General features: G+C 33.0%; 1 protein-coding gene across 1 annotated transcript in view; it reads left to right on the forward strand.

Moving 5' to 3' along the window:
- Positions 1 to 3480: 3480 nt before the first annotated feature.
- LOC127838452 (microtubule-associated protein RP/EB family member 1-like) overlaps positions 3481 to 25844 on the forward strand; it is a 64334-nt gene continuing 41970 nt past the window's right edge. The window contains exon 1 of the mRNA XM_052366240.1: positions 3481 to 3556. The gene's annotated coding sequence lies outside the window, so the exon portion shown is untranslated. The remainder of the gene's footprint in view (positions 3557 to 25844) is intronic.

Consider the following 25844-nt stretch of genomic DNA (forward strand, 5'->3'; position numbering starts at 1 on the left):
GGGTTGTCTGTTATACACATGATAATATGTCAATATTGTCAATTTTATGCAATTCAAGAATACAAATATAGAATGGCTTAACTGTTAATTTATTAGTTCATACCCTGATGCAAATCATAATAAATATTTATGTTATTTACATCCAATATAGCACATAGCAGCATAATTGTGGATTCAATATTCACTTTTTTATCTAAAATAATAATATGTAGCACAAGTTAAACTGTTAGTAAAGTAATTCATACAGTTATGCACATCACTACTATAAATATTCGTATTATACAGTTAAATATCTAAATAAGTATATACCTTAATAAGACACAAATACCGTTGTACACATTAATATTACACAGTATAGTTGCTTAAAATTCAAATAATGCAAAATACTCGTGTTAAAGTAGAATTTCCCTTAGATTATCGAAATGAAAACTTTCATTTTGTAACATATTAAAAGTTAAAGAATCATGTATTTCAGAGAACCAAACGAGTTGTGCAAATTTAATGTTATTGGCAATTAATTCTCTCCAACATATCACCAAATCTGATTATAATTACCCGGGTTATAGTAACTCCCAAGCGTAGTTATGTCCGCTTTTTAAATATTGCGAAATATGCTTAAAACATAAAAATCTACTCACCCTGAAGAATTATCACCAATTCGCAAAAAAGAGGTGGCGCCCGTGATTAACAGTCGTGAAAAGGCTTAATTTCAAATTAAGTAATATTAGAAATCTCAAAAAAGACAAATAGCCACTGAAATGTATGTGGAAGGTTTATTGGTTTATTTAAGTCTCATCCAATACACGTGTTATACAACATATATAAAACAGGCATTCAATGCATAAAATATAACAACTTGTACTGGACAATCTAAATTAGATTTACAGGAGACTATTATACACAAATAAACAGTAATAGCATATTAACACATTATAAAAGTCAGACTACCATTGTTAACCTTAAAATTTAGAACTGCTCTAAAAGAAGGGGACCTTAAAAGCTGAGTTTTGTTAAACCCTGGCATTATCACGCACATAATAAATGTTTAAAAGGAAAAAGGCATATATCACCCATTATCAGATAACGAGTGAACAGGTTAACAATAATTATCTTCACGGAGTTAAAACATTAAACTAATTAAAACAAAGTATAGTATCAATTTATATACAATAAAACTGCACAAGATACTATTGTAAAAGTAATACATAACTTTACATTGTAATTTAATGAAATTATATAGAGAGGAGTCTGTCAGTAAATTACCATTGTTAAGGGTCAACCAATAATCAACAAGAGCGTTCTCACCCTTATATAATAAATACAGTAGATAAAAACTTATAGATTCAACACCAACAACAGAGCAATTTATCGGACAGACCCCCTTTACTCCCTACCAAATACAAGTATTTCCAATCACTATATATAGAATTATATCACTGCACTTTGCAGAGACCCAAACAAAGGTTGTGTATATTAAGTAAACACGTAATTGTATAAATAGTTATTTCTAGTTTTTAACATATCATGGCAGGTTTTGGCAGTGTATTTAACAATTTCAATATTGGATAACAAGAAAGACATTTTATCAATATCTGACAGATTACCGAATTCACTATTAATATCATTAGCCTTTTCATTAAGTTCATTTCTTGTATTTAAGTAAGCTTGACAATGCAATAAAACATGTTCTTCATTTTCAACAGACTCTTTACATAATGGACAAAGTCTCAAATCTTCAGGTATATTTTCATATCTCCCAGTGTCCAATCTTATGGGAGCAACTCCACATCTGAATTTAGCTATAGCAGATCTATATTTATATGATAATGGCATACTTAGGTAATGTTCAGTGGAATGTACATAAATAAAATGCATTTTTTGTTCATAATTTTATCACACACAATACGCTTTATCACACATTAACTTATACCTTTATTTGTACAACTAATATAAACAATTATCTCAATTGTAAGGTCCAATGTATTTTATGTAGGCAACAGTTATTGGTGGATATTAAACAATTGTAATTAGTGTGCATGTGAAAATGAGAAAATCTGTGTTATTCCATTTGCGTTGATTTCTCCCCCTGCATAATTTCTCAATACCGGTTAATATATAGATCTAACTCAAAAAGGATTTTAGTTCGCCGAATTAAACATGTGAAAAAAATGTAAATGCTTTTATCGTTAAGTGTACGGGTAAATCGAGATGCAGATCCTTCCGATCGAAACAAGGTTAACCTTCTGTACATTTATTTTCGTACAATTATAAAGACAGATTTTTCAATCAACAAAGGTATGTATTGGTCTTTGTATAAAGTTATCTTTTGTGAGTTAATCAGTATAAATGTAGTACGGTGACGTATTAGGGACACTTATACTGCCTGTTGTTGTTGTTGTTCAGAGTTTATTTTCAGGTCCTGAACAACAACAACAACAGGCAGTATAAGTGTCCCTTATACGTCACCCTACTTATACTGCCTTGATATGTGAGCTAGCTTTTATAGCGACGCGGTAGAGTGTCTGTCTGTTTTGGAACCGGGAGGTGCCGGATTCGATCCCCATGGTGATCGGGGATTTTTCTGGCTGGGTTACATTAAGTTATGTTATATCATTTAATCCGGGAGCCATTCTAATCAAAATCCACGCAGTGATTTGACTTGTTCCGTCCCGGGGAGTAACTTCATATATACGGGTATATAGGGGTGTGCCGAAAATATGGGGTGTGTTTTTCGACTAAAATTATAGATATGGGCATGGTTTTGAGCATCTTAGTATAGATATGGGTATTGAAATCAGAAATTTACTTGTATATAAATGCATATAGATTTGAAAGTATCTGTATCAAAATGGGTATGATCAATTTCATTCTTGAATGTAAATGCATGGGTATCAAAAAGTAACTTTCATATATGAAATTTACAAATAAACATATAAATTCAATAAGTATACTGTATTGATATGATAGAGATTACAATTCTAGTATGAAATTTGTCCACTTTATCAAATTCTAATATTGAAATAGGTCCAGTTTATCAATTTTCTTGTATTGAAATGGGTAAACTTTCTCAATTGTATTGTATACAAATGGGTCTGCTTTTTCAAAAATCTTGTATCAAAATTGTTCTACTTTATCAGAGTTCCGGTTTAAAAATGGGTGACGTTTCGGAAGTCTCAGTGGGACACCCCTACCCTAAAATTTGGGAAGTTACCCCCCCCTCCCCCCCCCCCCACCTCCCGTGTTCCGTCATAGCTATGTACAGTATGATGTAATGCGAGGAGTTTGCGGAGGTAGGCGAAATTTTTGGAATTAATTATGGTGCAATGCAACCTATTTCATAAAAATAGTTTGTATACTAAACAAAACATTAAGAAAATAATTAGAATAGCTTTTCTTAAAAAGAGCAGTAGAACAATTTTATAAACATCCGTTGATTCTTTTTTAGATCATTGAATAATTATTTACTCCGATCCGGATGTCGTCACGTGACTAATTCGAAAACATTTTCCACAATAAGTGCCGGAAATTTTCACTCATCTGCTATTTTAGTGTACAGGTAACGTATAGTTACTGCTAGTTATAACATCGTACATGTAATGCCTTCTTTTTTAAACCAAACAAGTTATGTGACATGTTTTCGTTAACATGTTTCTATAATGTGTGTGATTGTTTACCCCACCCACCTATCATTAATCCAAACAAATACAGGACAGGAGAATAACCGTCGAAAGAATTTTATGAACAATCCAATGCAAGGTATGCTGCTATTCAGGGGATTTACACTAAGGCCCTCGGAATTTAAATGCTCTAACATCTGAGGTCGGGCCATTGTCTTTACCTGAAATTATGACAATTCACGTTTCCTCGAGGCTTGAGTCACCAGTTTTTTTCAATGTAAGAATTAATCGACCACATCAGATTTAATCAAATAAACTCGGCAAAATAGAAAATTCTTACATGTATACTACTTTACAGTCAATTTACTCATATTGAGATCAATCAATCCCTTTTCCATCACTGCTAGGAACATGTTACTCGTTTGAAGATTGATTTTTTTTATGCATTACTTTATTATTGAAACAATTATAATATTTTGAACACAATAATGTCCATATAATTATTAAAAATACATTGTTATCAAAAAAGCATTTGCCCGTAAATTAGGTAGCACCTATATTCATATTAAAGATGCGACGGGGGTGAATGATTCGCTCGAGGAAAAAAGCGGCCAACCTTGTTTCATTGAAACTATGCTCCGTGCTGAGACAGTATCGCACGCAACAAGGACAAAGTATTTTCCCTGAATTCCAATAAGGCATTCCATAGTGACAATATACAAATCAACAATTTCAGAATGAAGCAGCAAAACAAACCGGCACCGGTTCCGGTTTAATGGAGTAAATAAAAACTACACCGAATAAAAAGGCGACACTACACGCATTTCAAAGCAGCCTCAAGTCCAGACGGCTTAAGTCTGTAAAATTCCGGCATCTTGAATACATTCCCATTAAAGTTTCCATGAGCTTAACAGAATCATATTAGTAACATTGATATTTTTTCTTCATATTTTAGTTTAAAATTAATTTAAAATCTAAAGCAGGCGGTTACGTGTTGATGACAGTGTTCATATCGTTCATGATTACGGTTGTGGTGTACCTGTCGAAGAATATATTAGCAAGCCAAATTTTGCTAAATATACCAACTGTTATTCTGTTTATCTCTTTAATTGTACTTCATATGAGGTTTATACACAAAGTCGGGGTTCTTTGAAGTGGAAAAAGGCGCAGCTTAAAACACGCACCAACGTCAACATAAAAACGTTTTATTGTTGTTTTTTTTTGTCGCCATATGCGCATTTCTTTGTCGCTTAAAGGGACCTTTTCATGATTGGTTAAATTGACAAAATTTAAAAAAACAATGTTTCAGAATCGCAAAGTGTTTTCCTTGTTGTAATGATATTAATGAGGAAACGTTAGAGAGGTCTGTTGTTGTTATATTTTGTGACACTACGATGATTGCTTATATAAAGTATAAAATACGTTTTTCATTCTATGAGCACGGATGGCCGAGTGGTTTACTCGTTAGACTTTTACTCCATGCGTAAGTTGTTCGAGCGCAGTTGAGCGTCATTTTTTTCTTTTTTTAATTTTATTCTATTTTTTTTCATGGAGCTTTTTGATCTGATGTTTAACATTTATCAATATAAAGCATTTAATGACAAATTTCAAAACACGTCTTGTCAGTAAACTCTTTTATTTAACGCATTTCAATAAATATTGCGTACGTGAGGCTGCAAACTGTTGGGGGAAACTAAAATATATAGCGAGGGTTAATGAATGTATTTCATTGGTTTTGTTTATCCTTGTCTTAAAATAAGCACATGCAACATAAATTGTCGGAAAAAGAAGTATTTAATTTTATGAAAAAGTCACGATTTTAGATTTGCGCCGGAACAGGAAAAAATATCGTTACATGAAGCATTATTATTCGGGGGAAACAATATTCAGCGCCGAAAAACACGGCATTGTGCATAGTAAACTTATATAAATTATTTTTCTACCTTACAGCACTGAATATTTCCGGGCCGAAAAAGCCAGATGTTTTCCTTTTAACAGAAACCTTTCTTAAAGCCATGTCCATTTGCCGAATATCGCTTGTCGATTCTATAAAGCGGATAACATACTGGTTTTCGGATCGGTGTTCTGCGCCGATGGAAAATAATTTGATGTCGTTTCAATAAACGCATTTTTGGCGCTCAATAGTGGCCACAAAAGATGTAATTTCGTTGAGGTCTCAAGTTCAAGGCAAATCAACAATATGATTAAGTCCATTTGTACATCATTTAAACTCAAGTATTCAACGGGGCAGCGTTTGCGTCCGGAGTGTCCATGGTGTTTAAAACATATGGAGAACTGCGAAATAGGCGCTGTGATGTAGCGAGAATGATCGTCGCAACGCAGAAGAAGTTCTGTATCATCGCATTTGAAGGCCACATCGCTGCAATCCCTTTGATCTTCTTAAAGCACAACGCCGGAGCTGGATGGTCACATACCACGGTTGAGAGATGATTCCCTGGACAACCAACCTGCGTGTGCGTGAGTGTGTGTGGCGGGTGCGAACCTACTACTAAAACACGAGTGTGCAGTGTTTCAATACCAAGGTTATCTCTTATATCCTTAAACGTACTTTAGTGTACTTAAAATGCATGGACAAACGTACTAAAAGTGTATTGACGTTTTTTTTTGCTGTGATTCTGTTTAGATTTGCACTAAATGTATACGGTTCGTTGGCAAGTTATTTACTTACAGTGTGGTGAAGTAGAGTTTTTACCACGAGATCTTGTGAGTTAAACATGAATTTCCACTTCTTTTACAAAGATCTCAAAACCGCTCTTATTTCTGTTCTGTAAGGTTAAATTGCACGACATTAAGGACATCACGTTTCCGAACTGGGGTACTCACCTTTGCATTTCTTATTCGTTCAATATTTCGACTCTACCGGCTATGAAGCTAAAACATCCTCCAACAAATAGGTGTGGTGTCAGTCTTACGTATAATTACTCAGCATTTATTTTATTTGAAGCGACGCATGCCTTTTTCGATGGTGATTTGTTTATTTAACATTACTTTGTGCTCAGGCGTTGCATAATCAGATGGTATGCACGATGCCACACGCTCCAAGCAAAAAATAAATATGACGCATGGTCAGGTCGGAGGAGCGCTAGACCAATAAAACATAAGTTTGGAGTAAAAATGAATGGTTCCAACCCTTAAGCATTGAATTGCATGTATTCAGGATTTAAACCAACTTCGCAGCGATTTAACGAATACTAATGTTTAAGTAGTACATTACAATTGATTTATTGCTTAAGCTTTAAATACATCATATAGATGACAAAACTTGAATATTAAAAATAAGTTGTTTTCCTAAAAACTAATTCGATATCGTAATGAAGTAAATGTTTAGTACAACCTTCATAATTGGAACTGGCGTGGCCTCAGTTCATTGTTTCATTAAGAGGATTCTCGTATACGTCTTCGTTCGCGTTTACTAGTTTTTGTCCAAATATAACATGTGTGAAATGTCTAATAAGTATCCATGTGTCTCAATCACGTTTGTCAAATTTATTAATACAGTTATCTTAGCATGTCATATTTTGTACCCGTTACTAATTTGGCTTTTTGAAAGCGTATACAATAAATATGAATCTGTTTACATGAAACGTTATTCGCAATAATGAATATTATTCCTACGCTCTTCAAAGGTATGATTCGAATGCCCTTCTAAAGATAAAAGCCCATACGTTGCTGCCAAACGAAGACATTTCGGATTCAGTGTCGTTTGAGAAATGTTTCTGTTTATCTTGTGCGGGAGTCTTACGTGCGTCGTTGGAAACACAATCGAAAATGCGACAAAATCAGATCGGACAGAAATTCAACCGAACACGACAATGTCAAAGACATTGCTTGATCTTCGCAGTGAACAACCACGAATGGAGGTTTGTTTATGGTTACATTTTGTCTACAAAAAGTTTTGTTAGTTCCTTATCGGAGGACTTTTATTTAACTTGTGGTCTGTCTGTCTATCCGTGTGTTTGTTCGAATGTTGGTCCTGCGATTAATCAAAAGTAGACTGAATACAATTGGTATTAGTGCATAGGTGTTTACGAGGTAAATTAAAGTTATTTCACTCTTTAAGTCCTACAATGTAGTGGTTGCTATGGTTACGGAAATATTTTTAAACAAAAATATGGGTATTACCATAACTTAAAAGGTACTCAAAATAGGTTGAGGAAAGTTGTTATCTCGATCGCGGGCCATATTGGGGATATGCACATTCTTTTTTCTTTATCCTCATACGTTATTGTTTTTGATATATTTTAGTGGCTACGGTTTTAGAAATATTTGAAAACTTAATATAGATCATGGAATGACTTAAAATGTCAGTAAGCTAGGTTAATTTAACTTTGTGTATAAATGGAGGACCACATGGCTGTATTACAATAATTTAATATTGTCCGTCGGTCGTGCGATACTGTAAAACTGATTAAGCTATATTATTACAACTCCGTACGTGGATAGAAGCAAAATAGTGAATATGCACATAATTTCATTGAAGTAACTATAGTTTTTCGTCACAAATAAATTCTGGCTGCTATGGTTACGGAAATAAGTGAAAACAACATTCTGGATCCTAGGACTACTAAACAATTACCTAAGCTAGGTTTATAAATCTCGGTTTGTGGATCGAGGGCAGTGTAAGCAATATTCAGACAATTTGATAGATATTTCCGTTTTGTCTGTTCGTCCGTCCGCTAAATCTGGATCCTGTTTTTTTCCAAAGGATTTCTATAATTAAAGAAATACGTGAATATTCTTGATCGATGGACAACTCAAGACGTAATATAAAACTCGGTATGTGCGCAGAGGTCCGTATGAGGAATATGTAAATTGTTTGAGTTTATTTCGTCAGACAATTTTTTTAGTTGCTATATTTACAGAAATAATGTAAAACTAAAATGTGCGTCCACCCATAACCCAAAAGAACTTAGGCAGGTTAATGACACTTATGGAGTTTTTTCCTTGATAATATTAACTGACTAGGAACTACTGTTTTGTCTGTGACAAATCTCTTGTTATTACGTGTCATGTAATGATTTCATTGTATATGAGATGTGGCGATATGTTCCAAAGTAGAGAGATCCAGTTAACCACGCTCGAACTTCTTCGGTTTTCTAGTCGTTAAGCCGTCAAAATAACATGGTATGACTGCAAATCATTCATGCAGTTGTTTGCACTTAAAGGAGCTGAACGACCGACCGTTTGGAAAAGGCATGATAAATACTTCAGACGAAGAACGAGAATCTATTCAAAAACGTCAATGTAATGTTTTTCACATGACATGATTCAGTCTGACATGAGCTTAAACAAATTTTCGAATAAGCAAACGCATTCCATGCTAAATACGCTATGTTTGCATTTGTCTTATTTTATTAAAAAGTTTTATATACATAATATATTGGAAAAAAGAACCGTTAAAGGTGATATTGGTAATGAAATTTGGAAATAACGTTTAGAGTGTGCGAACACTTGCCAATTTTGGTAATAAGAAATAAAATAACAAATTGATAAAGGCGAATAGTGCCAACAATTCCAGGTAAGCAAATGTATGCAATTATTAAAATAATACAAATAATAATCAATTTAAATCATCTTGTCGACTATATGTGCTCATCTCTTTTCATTTAACCGTCATGATTTGCTAAAGACATGCGATAAAAGCTCTTTTAACAAAGTATTGTTCTTAGACGAAAATGACACGTTATGACCTATTCTTGGTACTGACTCTCGCATAAAAATGAATATCCCAATCATGAAAACTTACATAAACACATTATTTAGCAGAAAACAAAAGTTTAGTGTATTTTGTCTTAGAGTTGTGTGCGTATGTTACATCTAAGATAATTACAATATGTGGAAATATTTGGAATATGTTTTATTATTAGAAAGATACATGGACATTAAAAACAATTATATGGGATTTTTTTCATTAGCATAGACAAAAACACATTTTATGCGCTGTAAACGTGAAAACATTAAAGTCTGAACACAATGTTGGAGTTCAATTACTTACCTGTATATTAAGATGGTAAATAGCCGTAACATATAAATACTCCTACAAAGTTAAATTGAAAAACAGTCTATTTTCGGGGGACGAAGCAGTCAATACGTGATAACTTCGACGAGGCACACACACATTACAATTTGAAATTATTCTTTGAAATTAAGCATACATTAGCACAATACGTAAAATTAGAAAGATAATGCAAAGGAGCCCAACGAGATTAATGAATGATATGAAACTTTATGAGCTTTCGGTTATAAACATACGTATAAACTATACTTTCTTATCGATCATGTATCCATTAAGGTAAGTTTACCGTCAAAGTTTGAGCAAAATTTACCTCGTTGTGTAAGAGATGTTAAAGTCACAAATGTGGGTATTTTATAGTGGAAAACATAGGGCAATAAGTCTGCTTTTATAATCAATACCTATACGATCATCTAAAGTTTCAATCGTTCAACTTCGAAAGTTTAAGCATGATCCACTATGTAGTTTAAAGGGGCATTTTCACGTTTTGGTAAATTGACAAAATTGAAAAAAATTTGTTTCAGATTCGCAAATTTTCGTTTAAGTTATGATATTTGTCAGGAAACAGTAATACTGAACATTTACCATGCTCCAAAATAGCCATTATATGCATATTTTGACGATTTAAAACCCTGAAAATTATAAAGCGTTGCAACGCGAAACGATTGAATAATTTGGAGAGAGATTTCTGTTGTTGTCGTGATATTTTGTCAAACTACGAGGATTGCTTATATAAAGTATAAAAAACATCGTTTATTGTGTGAGGACGGATGGCCGAGTGGTCTAAGTAGTAGTCTTTTACTCCAGGACTACAGGGGTCAGTGGTTCGAGCCCTGCTGCGGGTTAGCGTTTTAGATAAAATGTTTACATTTATCAATATAAAGCATTTAATGACAAACTTCAATACATGCAAAATCTGTGAAAATCCCCTTTAAGAGGAGTTGAAAACATAACATATTACGACTATATATTTTGTGGTGATAAAACAAAACAGGCCCATAATTCAGCCCAAACTCGTAAATGCCAAATTTTTTCATCTACATATTAAGATCATTCAATTGTGAAAGTTTGAAAACACAAGCTCCAGGATATTAAAAACAAAGAAAGGTTCATAATTCAAAAAACACTTGTCGCAGCCGAAATTCTTTTTTTTAACGATAATGTTCACATTACTGTCACTCAAATGTGAACATTTGAGCAAAATTCGCCTTTCATTTAAGAGGAGTTGAACACACTCGAAACGTACATACGTGTTTAGGAACACGGCTTAATGCTTCCCACTATGTGGAGCCTCGGGGTATAAAACTGTATAAAGCTGTTTTATAGTACATGTAGCACCACACGAGAGTGCATCATGTCAGCGCATTACATTACTGTATATGCAAGAAGGGCGTAATGTCGTTTTTGCATTTAAAGCGTATATTTTCGCTGTTGTTTTTTATTCTTAAAGACACATCTGCGACACAATTTAACAATACCTAAACACCAGAAAAAATAATGAAATTAATCTTAAATGTTTGAAATCAAATTCGTGAAACAGGAATACAATGATATGTTCGTTTTTATATCTAATTAGGTTTTAAATTTTCGCATAACATAATTTACCTTTATTGTTTTACTCGTCACTTGGTTAATAGTTCGTATAAGAACAGAACAGAACATAATTTTATTACACATAAACTTTACAGTTTCTAGTGTTAAACAAAAGCAATAATACAAAATACAGGAATATAGTAAGTGGATTTAGCAGAAATGTTATAAAATAGTCATGGATGAACTTTACATGTACTTGAATGAAACTCGTTATAAATCACATGTTAACAGTATATATTGCTACATATGGATGCTTTTTAATACTTTTATAATCATTAAGGTAAAACATTAATTGTAATTCGAAGGAGCATAGAATATAATAGTGCGCATCCACACCACATAAAATTTAAGTAGCAATGGCACAATTACAAATATTAGTTGAACTTGTAAAATAATACATCAGCATAGTCTATAATCAGTAAAATATAGAAATAACAATAATTTTACTTTCGAAGGAGCACACATAATACATTCGAATCACAATCACAAAGTCAGGTATCGAAACAGTACCGGATAATGAATATAATTAATATGAATGCAACATCTGTATCATCATATACAATACATGTTCAAATATAACATATCACATGATGTATTGTATTCAATATACATTTTAAACTATAAAACAAATACATTGAATAAATTATACATTATTATTGATATCATTAATATCTCGATTCCACTCGTGTAAGTATTCGTCGATAACTCTCTGTTTAAACAAAGACAAAAAATAACCTCATTGATTTGTGAGTTATTAGTCCAAACAAAATTAAATCCGTATTTAGATAGTAAGTCCCTAACCTTCCCAAACCAGTTCAATTTATTATCATTTACGTCAATTAGACCATCTACCAATATATATCGTAATATAATGTTTTCGCTTCTAGTTATTTTAAACCAATATTTTACAATACGTACATATCTGTTAATATACAAAGGGTATCTACCAAGTTCACCGTAAACGGCTACACTTGAGGTTGATTTTCTGACACCAAGAACAGCTTTGCAGAATTTAAGGTGCAATTTTTGCAACTCGCTACACTTTGAGAAACCCAATATTTCACGAGTATGTGATCATTGAAGACACAAAATCATCAAATAACTGCAAAGCTACCTTTGGTTTACAACTATAAGTTTTCAGGTTGGATAACAAAACGTTGAGTGCTTTTAAGCCCTTACCACGCAAAGTATTAGTATTGAGATTAAAGTTCCCTGTATAATTAAGTGTTACACCCAGATATATAAAATCGTTTACAGTGTCTATGTTTTCGTTACCATATAACCACCGCTCATTACGTTTGATAGCTCCGTGTTTGCGGAAAAACAATAATTTTGGTTTTTGGAATGTTATTACAATATTTATATAAACGGTCGATAGACTGTTGCAGATCTTCCGGCGTTTCACCTATGACAACCATATCGTCTGCAAACAAAAGTAGAATTAAACATATGTCTTGTATATTTATTCCAGCATTTTGTCTATTTTGTAAAAACATTTCAAGATCGTCCACGAAAAGAGAAAAAAGGATCGGCGATGTTATCTCCCCCTGTCTTAGTCCGATTGCTATATTAAAATACACCGAGTATGTGTTACAATGCCTAACACATACTTTGACCGACTGGTACATACTGCATATTTTGCACAACATTTTGCCGTCCAAATTGGACTTGTATAACTTTAACCACATTAAATATATAGAATCAAAGCAACGTTTCATATCTGTGAAACAAAAATACAATCGTTTATTCATATTAACATATTTTTGAATAATTGAATGGAGAATGAAAACCGCATCTATTGTTGACCTGCCTTTTCTAAACCCAAACTGCGCGTCAGATATAACATCGTTTATTTCACACCATGTTGTTATTCGCTGGTCGAGTACACATGTAAACAACTTTGCGAAGTTACTTAATAAGGTGATGCATCTATAATTACTAGGGTCAGATTTATCACCCTTCTTATGTATAGGGATTATAATCCCTTCAGTCCAAGATAACGGGAATTTGCCTGTATTTAAAATCATGTTAAAAATCGACGTAATGTAGCCCTTACTACCTTTAGTCACACTTAACACGCTTGTGGTATTTATGTTCATACCAGGAATAACAAGCTGGTATAAAGGGGGCTTTTCACGTTTTGGTAAATTGACAAAATTTAAAAAAAGTTGTTTCACATTCGCAAATTTTCGTTTAAGTTGATTATGATATTTGTGAGAAAACAGTAATACTGAACATTTACCATACTCTAAAATATCCATTACATGTATCTTTTGACGATTTAAAAAACTGAATATTATAAAGCGTTGCAAAAACGAAACGATTGAATAATTTGGAGAGTTCTGTTTTTTTCGTCTATATATTTTGTGAAACTACGAGGATTGCTTATATCAAGTATAAAATACATCTCTCAGTGTATGAGCATGGATGGCCGAGTGGTCAAATTGGTAGACTTTTACTCCAGGACTCCAGGGGACAGTGGTTCGAGCCCAGTTGAGGGCTATTTTATTTCTCTTTTTTCGGCGTAAGCTGTATTAAGCCAGCTTTTCACCTTACCTGACCTTTGTAAGTGTCCAATAAACTTCAAATAAAATTTCCCGCGGCTAGGTACGAATGAATACACTTCATTTATGCCATTGGCTGATTTGAGTATACCACCAGAACATTGGAAACATATCCGCGTTTTTGTAACACTGTTTTACTGCATGAAACAATTTTATTTCTAATGAAAAGGCTTAATAGATAGAACAGTTTTACACTCAATTCTCGACATCAATACAGTTTGTGCGTGCACCTTTTATTTTCAGAGAATTACCAGCGCAACGCGTTTATACTTAAAGGTTATGTTCTCATATTTAGTACTTTCTTCCATATTCTTGTCGACATGTTAACATGTAAAAGTATAAAGAGCAGTGGAAGCGAGGCCTCACTTTAATACATTGCATTTCAACCCGCGAGGTATCGGGTCAATTCGCGGCCAGTGTATGAATGTCAGAGTTTATATACAGGTCATCACCGGAGTTCGCGGCCAGTAAAATAATAGTTATATAATAAATACGCTATCCGTGAACTAGGTGACCTGGAATTTTCTTTATACCAGAAATATGTAGATTCTTAATGTGTTTTCAACAATACAATGATAAATATTATTTTTGATTAATTTAACAATAATTATTCCACCATATTGACCAATGTATTAAGCATGAGCGCGATGATTATCGATACTGTTAATAATCGAATCAAATAGCAACGCCCGGCAAACCACTAAAACAGGTTTGTTCGAAGAACGCGGCTATAAATACGGATACTTCTCGTGTGGCCGGTTGACTCGTATGTTTTAATTTCACTTCCATTCTTCTTTTGGTTTTCTGTTTTGTATCTATAGGTTTATGACCAGCAATATGTAATAACGTAAAATAAGCCGCGAAAACTCCGCGTAACATCCCGTACTGCGTGTGATGCAGCTAAGAACTGCACAGAAAAAAGACATTCGCTATCCTTGATCTCATTTATTGAACTATCAACGCCGTATATCTTTTTTAAAGATATTTCTTGTTAATGTTATTCTTTTTTTTATATGACAACACAACTGTAAAACGGTTTAACAAGGTCACCATTGTTAGTATTTTAGTCCCATTGCAAGCTTTGATAGATGCAAAAATGGCACTTTTTTCATGAAAAATATTTAATACCAAATATTTATGCAAGCATATGGGTTTTGCGTGATTCGGTATTTTACAAAACTGCATGATATTATTAAAACGAATATAAGCATCATGTTTGACCACTTAATATACGTCCTCATGCATGTTTATACTGTAGAATCAGAGTCTCTAGTCGGTAAATGAAATATTTCTGTTACAGTACCGGCCATGACCGTGGCGTTCACTGCATGCATTTCGGAACAGGATCGCGTCAACATTGGTCACCTTCAGACGATTGTATTTGACCTGGTAAAAACAAACGTCGGTAATGCATACAAAGGAACATCAGGAATTTTCATTGCGCCTGTCAGCGGTGTTTATGATTTCCACCTGTCTGCCATGGTGACTGTCGACCATGTAATCTATTTGAATATTATAAAAAACGGGGTAACCTTTGATGTTATGGTTGCTGAAGGACACGGTCGTGTTACCACGGTTACTGAATTCTGGACAATTGAACTACAAACCAATGACTTAGTATGGATTCAATCTGATACAACATGGGTCGACGGACACATTACAGCTTTACATGGATGGTGCAACTCGGTGTTTTCAGGATTTTTAATTGGCGTGTGAATCTAGGTGGGGTTGTTTGTGTCACTGTAGAAATGAAGACTGAGACATCACAGAGGATAATGTTAAACATTTTGACATAAAAGTGCATTTGGCATATTTTTTGTTTCGCTTTTTATACTTGTTTTATATGATTGAATGGTTTTAAATATACTGATGCTTCCTTTAAATATTTGTCAATTCAAGGTTTGCGTGAAAAGCAACTCTATCTGACGTTGCAGTTTACAACTACAACAGGATCGGGCGGAACCCTCTACATTCTTATATTCAAATTACTAATGATGCTTTGGAGCACAGGGTTTAAGTTTAAACTATCCGTATATGTAATTCCAAAAACAGATCAAGGTTGCAGATTAAATTAAGAAAAGTTTACCAGTTCCGCATAAAGAAAACAAAAGATTATTTAAATTACATGTATCGAAATGAAACTTAAAATAGAACATTGTTCCTATCGCGAGTGCATTTTAAAACTAATAATCACTCATTATTTATTATAATTATTTATGGTAAAGGTCACTATTTCACTATTTAAGGAGCAAGATGCTAAGCAGAAATGAGCAACACATTTAAGAACGTTTTGTCGTCCAGCGATAGATTACTACCGAAAATGACCGCTTTTCCGCGACGTGTTCGATTTTAATATGACAAACACAAAACTGGCGTAAATTTCGCATCAAACTTTTTTTTTACTAGAGTGACTGTTGGTAAGATGCATATAATCTAGGGATGTGCTTACATTCTATTGTCAAAAAACGTCAAATTAGACTTCATTATTATAATACCGTTATAAGTAAATTTATATACAGGCTATCTACTAATACCAGTAGTTCAAGGCGTGTGTTATATACATGTGTTTTCTTACAGTGCCCAAAACACATTAAGAATGTCGTTTCCGATGATGACAACATGCGAATACAGGTGACATATAAAACAATAAAAATGTATTCACAATATTTGACAATTATATAAGATGTTATTGCATACAATCAGTTAAAAAGTATACAATAATTACTAGCAAATGAATCAAATGCATAACATTATGGGATATTTTAACATATATATTGGAATATCTCGTTGTCTTCATGCGTCTACGTGCGTTGCCTTTTAGCCTTTCGGATTTGGAAAATAAAGTGTAGAACAGACTGATAAGAGGCATGATTTGGCTTCAATACTGCTCCAGCAGCTGGAGTTTCACTTCTTTATATTGATATTTAAAGATCGCCTGAACGTGACCTTTTATGCTATGTCATCGGATATAGCTTGCGGATTAAACAGAATTATTTACACTTGCGAAAATTTAATTGAAATTGCTGGAGATTTTTTCGAAGATTCGACTTAGTAACTTCTGACTTTACCCAGATAAGAAAGCGACTTAGATACGCATTGTATTCAGATTAAACATTATAAGCACGTTTAAATAAGAGTTTGTGAACGATGTGTCCTCTTAAAATGCAATGAGCTGAAGGTTGACACAGAAAACCTCACGAAGCACTACGACGGAAGTAATTGAGCTTGATTTGGTAAGATATTTGAACTTGTAAGCTTAATTATGACCTTGAGCCTCGGAACTGGTTTCATTTACTTGACACTGTGTCGACCTATTTTCTTCAATTCCACCAAACTAATTACATCTATACTGGAAACAGTTATAATGCTACAACATCTTTAAGTTCTAATTTTTACAATGGTAACCTTAACCTTGTAATAAGTGACTTCCTTTTTTATGATTTTTGGTAGATCATTTTGCAAAATATTTGCAAGTTATTAATGTGTGTTTAACATTTATTATCCTGATAAAGTCTAAAGGACAAATTTCCCTCATGTAACATTTGACTATTGTGTATCATGACCATAGACCTATCGGGTCTTGTTCTTGCTTTTACACATTGCTGAGCACGTGTGTTCAATAATTTGAAAATCTATCGATGTTTTGAAAAGATATGGTTAGGCCGGCAAATCGTTTAGCCGACCGACATCTCGGCAGGTCATTTAGTTTTGTTATATAATTATACAAGTTATCAAATGATATTCAAGTAAAAGAAATTACAGCATGCTGATTGCTATAATAACATATATATTGACGGTTTCAGTATGCTTTATGCCTGTTTAAAAATGCATGATGACTGTTCCAACATGCTTGTTGACTGTTTAGCCTATTTTTGGAACGTCGTTTTAAAATACCTCTTGAGTGATTTAACGTCCAGCTTCAATTTTGAAATACGATAGTTATGTCAGAAAATGAATTCGGCAACCATACCATCGTTTTTTTATGCTCCGCTGTGTAACTAAGTTCCACTCATTGTTTTAGTTAAAGTAAGTTAGCAACAACATGTAAGCCGAATAAGGTTTAATAATTAGCGTAAGAAACGAACATTCGAATGCGCCCCTTTGTTACTGACATTACATTTAACCACGCCCCTTTGTTACTGATATTACATTTGACCACGCCCCTTTGTTACTGATATTACATTTGACCACGCCCCTTTGTTTCTGATATTACATTTGACCACGCCCTTTTGTTACTGATATTACATTTGACCACGCCCTTTTGTTACTGATATTACATTTGACCACGCCCCTTTGTTACTGATATTACATTTTACCACTCACTTTTCACTATTAACACGTGTGTCTCACTTTGACTAAACGCACGTAGGTCTTCATTGAATTATATAATATAAATACCGTATTTACTAAATGTAAGTTTTCGGACATCCGCTCTTTTAAACATTGTCAAGTTAATTTATTTTTTGTGACACTGTTTTAGGACACGAAGATTTTCCAAAATAATCAGTCACTCTGTATTTTCTACAGTTGGGTTTTATAAGAATTCTATCAATTTGCGTTCTTCAGTTGACAACCTTCAATTGTTTTGTTTTATAACAGAACAGAACAGACAGTGTATTGAGACTTATACATGAGTACATCGTCTTTAAAGCATATAATTATAAATAAAGTAATGTCACTTGTCAGTATACTATAGTTGGTTACCAAATCATAATTAAAATGTATATGTAAATAGAATAAATCTATATTGCACTTTTGATATCCATATTCTTAATGGCCGATTTGAATCCGATACAATTGTTTTTCGAATGACGGGTCAAGCGTAGTTGACTACATGATAGCATCACCAGAACTTTTTAATACGCATTTGAAAGATTTCAGAGTATGAGATAGAGATGCCCCTGATCAATTCCCTTTATCATGTTCTATTGAATTGAAATCCTTTGTACCATCAACAACGCCCAAAACATATCATAACTCAAGTATCACGAAACCGTTACCCCGATTTAAATGGCGTGATAACAGAATGCATGACTTTGTATCCACATTTAAGAGCGCCCTCCAGTCAAACAGCACAATAATTACAAATTATATTAACATTCATATTAACGAAGCAATAAAGCAAATCATATTATTATACGCAACAGCTGGAAAGCAAATGCAAGTACGATCACTCAACGCAACGCAGCCCGAGTGGTGGGACTCTGAGTGCGACGAGAAAAAGCGAGATAAGTACGCGGCGCTCCGTCAATTTAGACTAACAAATTTAGCAGCTCATTTGCGCGAATATAAAGATTTAAGAAACGAATTTAAATCTATCTGTAAAAACAAGCTTTTAGACTTTCAGCGCAATGAAAGAAAACAACTGCTTGATGTAAGAAACAATACGTCTATGTTCTGGAGGAAACTCAAACGTTCTAATACTAAACCGTGTATAAATTAAAATATTAATGGCTAATGAATGGTATACACATTTTAGTAAACTACTCTATGCTACAGATGGCGTGGAAATTGACAATTCTGAAAATACAAAATTTATTGATATATGAACATACGAACCTAATGAACCATTTACCGTACAAGAAGTCGAACGATCATTGTCCAAATTGACGAACAACAAAAGTTGTGGTGTTGATATATCCCCGCGGAAATTTATAAGTATACCTCGAACCAAATAAAACCGTATCTGTGTAAACTCTTTAACAAAATGATCGATTCAAGTAATTTTCTAGTTTCGTGGGGAACCAGTATAATATGTCAAATTTATAAATCGGGAACAACTCATAGCCCTGGAAATTACAACGGCATTTCTGTTACAAACACGATGTACAAAGTATTTTCTGAAATAAGTAATGTTCGTTTATACTCTTGGGCCGAGAAAAATAACAAAATCGACGAATCGCAAGCTGGTTTCAGACGCGGGCACTCGACAGTTGACAACATTTTTTGCCTTCAAGCTATGATACATAAATATCTATCGAAAAATAAGGCAGATTCTATTGTTTATATGCTGATTAAAACAAAGAGTTTGATTTAATTAACCATTTTAAATTGTTTAAATGTCTTGAACGGAAAGGCTTACATAGACAATTTCTGAATGTTCTAAAGGCTATGCATAAGAACTTAAAATCCTGCTTAAAAGTGCAATAGAAATATACATGCTCAAATGATTATAACACACAATCAGTTGAGCACACTGTTACCAATTGGTTCTCTTGTAACATCGGCACCAGACAAGGAGATAAAAAAGTTTGACAATATTTGCCCTCTTTATTGACGAGTTTTCTACCTTTCTGCGTGAAAACTGTGGTTCGGGTATTTTTGTCACCAATGATATTCCCGACATGATTTGTTTAATTGCTGCTGCAAAACGCGCGCAAACAAAACAAAAACTACAAGAACACATTAATTAAATGGAGTTATTTTGTCAAAACACAGAAATGGAAGTAAATCTCAATAAAACCGAGATAATTGTATTTCGTAATGGTGGAGTATTAAAAAGCACCGAACGTTGGTATTTTCGGGGCAAAGAAGTCAAAACAATACCAGTATACAAGTATATGGGCCTTATTTGTACCCCCCTCATTATCATGGAAATTTGCACTTAATAAGCTAGCTGCCCAGTCACAAAGGCTAAATTCTCAATAAATAACTTTCAAAAGCCATTTTGTTACTTCCAACCTCTCCAAATGTTCAAAAAAATTGATTCCATGTTCAAACCCATTCTTTGTTACGGATCCCAAATATGGGGATATGAGTACATACAAGCAATCGAAACTGTTCACACCACTTTTTGTAAAAAAAATCCTGAAACTTAATAAAACACAAATAATTGTATTGTGCTGGGAGAATGTGGTAGACATCCACTGTGTGTAAACTATTTTACAAATTGTATTAGTTATTTGTGTAACCTTTTACAAATGCCCGCCCATCGTTATCCGAGAAATTGCTATTTACTGTTAAAATCACTAAATGAAGCTGGGCGAATCTGCTGGGCATCGAAAATAAGACACACTTCAATACATGCAAAAATCTGTGAAAAGGTCCCTTTTACACCAACATATAAGATTGCACTTCCGAAATTTCAAGCCTCAAACCACAAATTACAAATCGAACTGGGTAGACACAATAATGTACAAAAAGAGAACAGAATATGTAATAATTGTTCTACAAACGAATTCGATATCTGAATTGCGAATACCATGATTTCATCAAGTGAACCAAATACAATGAAATACGATTACATTATCTTTATAGTTGGTATTCATCAAGCGATTCACCGCTAAACTTTTATAACTTAATGAGCTCTAATAATGAAACTATTTTAGAAAGTTAAGAATATATATGTGTATCTTCTATTGAAAATTATCAATAACTAAATAAAATACTTTTATATATTAATACATCTGTTTTGTTTGTGTTGTTGTTGTTGTTTGTGTATATCTTTTTCTATGTATAGATATGTTCTAAACACAACTATGTTAAGATCTAAAATATTAATAATTTTAGAATGTATATTGCTATATAAAAATACCCGTATGTATTTTATAAATATGTTCTAGACACAACTATGATATGATCTAATAGTTAGTTATAATGTATTACTATGTATTTTGGGCAATAACGATTTTGAACAGGAGAAACATAATAATTTTAAAGGTAGTAAGGACAAACTATTACTTTTATTTTTCTTTGGTATATATAATTATAATTCAAATATTATCAGTGACTGCAAAGTGATACATAAACTTTTTTTAATGGAATAATATCAAACTATTAATTTGAGTAGTGGTATTTAAAATAGTATTTCGTACCGTTAAAGCTGTCTTTACATATTTACACACGTTTAATTTCAAATTTACATGTTGATGATAATAAACTATGGAACTTTACAACAGGTGGATTCATGTAATATAAACGTTTAATATATATTTGCTTTAAAAACGGTAACATGAACAAACAAAAATAAAATGGAATTCATTCACTATGTCCCGTTGATTACAACAAAGGCTATAACATTCTTCACGGGGGATATTGTTGCGTGTGTATCTTCCTGTCTTAATTCTCAATGGATGGGCAGAAGCCCTTAATTTCACAAAGTAAAAACGTAGACTCTTGGCCAATAAATATCAGTAGTTTTCATATTCAAGAGTAGTTTTAAACATGCTATACATATCAAGAATGGAAATTCTATTCATAACACCAAACTATTCTTTCTTAAAAGTGTCAATAATTGTGCATTTAAATTCACATACAAAAGCATTACTATTAGTTATCTTCGCATATAACCGGATGACACTTCATGTGGCTATGGACTAAAAATGATCATATTTAAGAAAATAACTGCATGATATCAATTAGTGCCAATTATGAAAATCTTTTGAAAAAAAGTTATTTTTAATTCATAAACTACGAAAAATTGTTTTATGATTTTTTTTAAATCTAATGCAATGATCTTCAGAACGTCTAATTTTCAAAATTGACTCCGATTGTATTGCGTCATATTAAAAGGTGTGAACGTAAACGATTCGAGAACAAAATCTATATCATTATTAGCAAGGTATAGTTAAGTCAAAGTTAAGTAGTTTTAGGTCAATCCTTAAGTATATCAGATCATTATCTGTGTACTTGGTGATCAGAAATCACGCTATAAGTACCTTTCTGTAAAACAAATTTTAAAATTATTTCATTTTCATTTAAAATATATCTTTAGAAATTAATACTTTACGGCCAATATTTTTTAAACATACGCTCTGATTGATACACTGTCTATTCAATATTCTCATATTCAATAAAAATGATTCACAATAATCATATGTAGCTTTGTTTAAACTGTTGATTGGGTTGTCTGCTTTACACATGATAATATTATTGTCAATTTTATACTATTTAAGTATAAAAAAATATAGTATGGCTAAACTGTTAATTTATTAGTTCATACCCTGATGCACATTATAATAAATATTTATGTTATTTACATCCAATACAGCAAATAGCAGCTTAATTGTGGATTCAATATTCACTTTTTTTTATCTCAAATAATAATATGTAACACTAGTTAAACTGCGAGTTAAGTAGTTCATACAGTTATGCACATCACTACTTTAAATGTTCGTATTATACAGTTCAATAATATAAAATAGAAGCCAAATGTGTGTTAAATATCTAAATTATTATATACCTTAAAAAGACACAAATACCGTTGTACACATTAATATTACACAGTAGTTGCTTATAATTAAAATAACGCAAAATAATCGAGTTAAAGTAGAATTGCCCTCAGATTGTCGAAATGAAAAATTTCATTTTGTCACATATTAAAAGTTAAAGAATCATGTATATCAGAGAACCAAACGAGTTGTGCCAATTTAATGTAATTGGCAATTAATTCTCTCCAAGATATCGCCGAATCTGAATATAATTACCCGGGTTATAGTTACTCCCAAGCATAGTTATGCCCGTTTTTATTGGTGAGCGTTAGCTCACAAATAATGCAGACCGAATTTTGCAAATCAGTGTGCCTTAGCTACGCTAGGAACCGTAACCCATGACTGCCTGTGTGGATAACTCCAGTAAAATTTAGCAGACGACAGAATGCTAAAAGCGTCTTCTCTAACCACCGCATCTGCCTGTTCTCACTGGTACAGTACATATTATGTATTTAACAGCTTGTAAGACAACGTTGGCCTGTCCAGTGTTTATCATTGAAATCTGTACAAATTGGCTGTTTTCAGGGAAACGGGGCTTAATGCATGTCAAATAAGATTAGCCTGTGAACACTGATTAGCTGTATCAATGATTTGAAAGAAAAAAACATCTCGACCTGTGTTTTAAGACACACTCTTCATAAATTTCAATGGGTTGTGGTCATTTCAAACTTGCGATATAAAAAACTATTACATAATTTTAAAAACTGAGTTGCGTCTTAGATAATACGACAGCGAACAAATTCAGAGCCTTCAGCGCTTTGATTTAATTTGTAACTTTGCAGCAGAATGGTCAAGAGAAGTCTGCAAAGCACCAAGTGTATTTCGTGTTCTCGTTTCAGTTTGCTGTTCTTCTTTCGTGTAGTTTCCATTCCATTTTATCATCTGCCTGTTCTCACTGTTCTCACTGGTACAGTACATATTGTGTATTTAACAGCTTGTAAGACAACGTTGGCCTGTCCATTGTTTATCATTGAAATCTGTACATATTCGCTGTTTTCAGGGAAACGGGGCTTAATGCATGTCAAATAAGATAAGCCTGTGAACACTGATAATCTGTATCAATGATTTGAAAAAAACAACACATCTCGACCTGTGTTTTAAGACACACTCTTTATAAATTTGAATGGGTTGTGGTCATTTCATACTTGCGATATAAAAAGCTATAACATAATTTTGAAAACTGAGTTGCGTCTAAGATTATACAACAGCGAACAAATCCAGTGCCTTCAGCGCTTTGATTTTTAAATATTACGAAATATGTTGAAAAACATAAAATCTACTCACCCTGAAGAATTATCCTCAATTCGCAAAAAGAGGTGGCGCTCGTGATTAACAGCCGTGAAAAAAAGCTTAATTTCAAATTAAGTAATATTAAAAAACTAAAAAAAAGAATGTTGCCACTGAAATGTATGTGGCATGTACATAAATCAATGTATTGCTATTTAATTAATTAATTTATTTATTTATTATTGTTTCATAATAAATTTAAGCACACACAATACACTTTATCGCACATTAACTCATACTTTTATTTTCAAAACTAATGTAAATAATTATCTAAATTGTAAGATCCAAGGTTATTTATGTAGGCAACAGTTATTGGTGCATATAAAACAATTGTAATTAATGTGCATGTCACAGTGAGAAAATCTGTGTTATTCCATTTGCGTTGATTTCTCCCGCTGCATTATTTCTCTCAACCGGTTAATATATAACTCAAACAGGATTTTAGTACGCCGAATTAAACAAGTGAAAACATGTAAATGCTTTTATTATTGAGTGTACCGGTAAATCGAGATTCAGATCCTTCCGATCGAAACAAGGTTAACCTTCTGTACATTTATTTTCCTACAGTTATAAAGAAAGATTTTTCAAAAACAAATGTACGTAAAATCTATTGATCTTTGTATAAAGCTATCTTTTGTGAGTTAATCAGTATAAAGTTATGTTTTGTCAGTTAATCAGGGAGCCATTCTGATCAAACTCCACGCAGAGATTTAACCTTTTCCGGTTATAGGTTACAGTATACTAAATAACCGTTTCATGTAGTGCTGTACTCTCTAAAAAATACCATAGTTTGTTCGAAGGCATGTTGTACACTTTAAACTATTCTTCTTGCTTTATCTTTTGGAGAAAGTAGTAGGGCATGAATAGGTGCTCACTACTAAATCCCTGAAATATGATAAATTAATAGACTAGAGTAAAACATTGCACTAATAGACTAGAGTAAAACATTGCACTGAAAAAGGTGGTTACATTCCACTATAAAACGGCTGGAAAAAAAGTTGCAAAAACAGTCGATTTTGACTTTTGACAAGTTCTTTTTTGGTTCGTACATGACATATCTTTTTTATTGCACAAATCCACTCCGCTTAGAATGGCCTTTAAGAAAATGTATGGTTATGTGGGTCTCTATGTGAAAATGTTGCGTTTATTTTCGCTTAAAGATGTCGCTTTTACATTGAATTATATAGGGAAACTATTTAGTATATTGTGACCTTATAGCTATGTACAGTCAATCTCTTGCACGACGGTCACATTACATTCACCTCTGTGTTGGGCTCAGAACGGACTATTGTTATGAAAGCGTCTCATTCATGTCATGATCATTCCAAGCGTCCATCATTGAGGTTACAGTATACTAAACAATCTCTTGCACGACGGTTACATTGCATTAACTGCATTAAAGAAAACCATCTCATACCATGATATCTTATATCAGTCTTAATTCATTATTATATAAAATTTATATGTTTTTTATGTTGAGAAACCAACATACATACACACGTCGAAGCAATTCCTAACGTCACTCAATAAAAAAGTATGT

Source organism: Dreissena polymorpha, chromosome 7 (genome assembly GCF_020536995.1).
Source record: "Dreissena polymorpha isolate Duluth1 chromosome 7, UMN_Dpol_1.0, whole genome shotgun sequence".
In the NCBI taxonomy this organism is placed as follows: Eukaryota; Metazoa; Mollusca; class Bivalvia; order Myida; family Dreissenidae; genus Dreissena; species Dreissena polymorpha.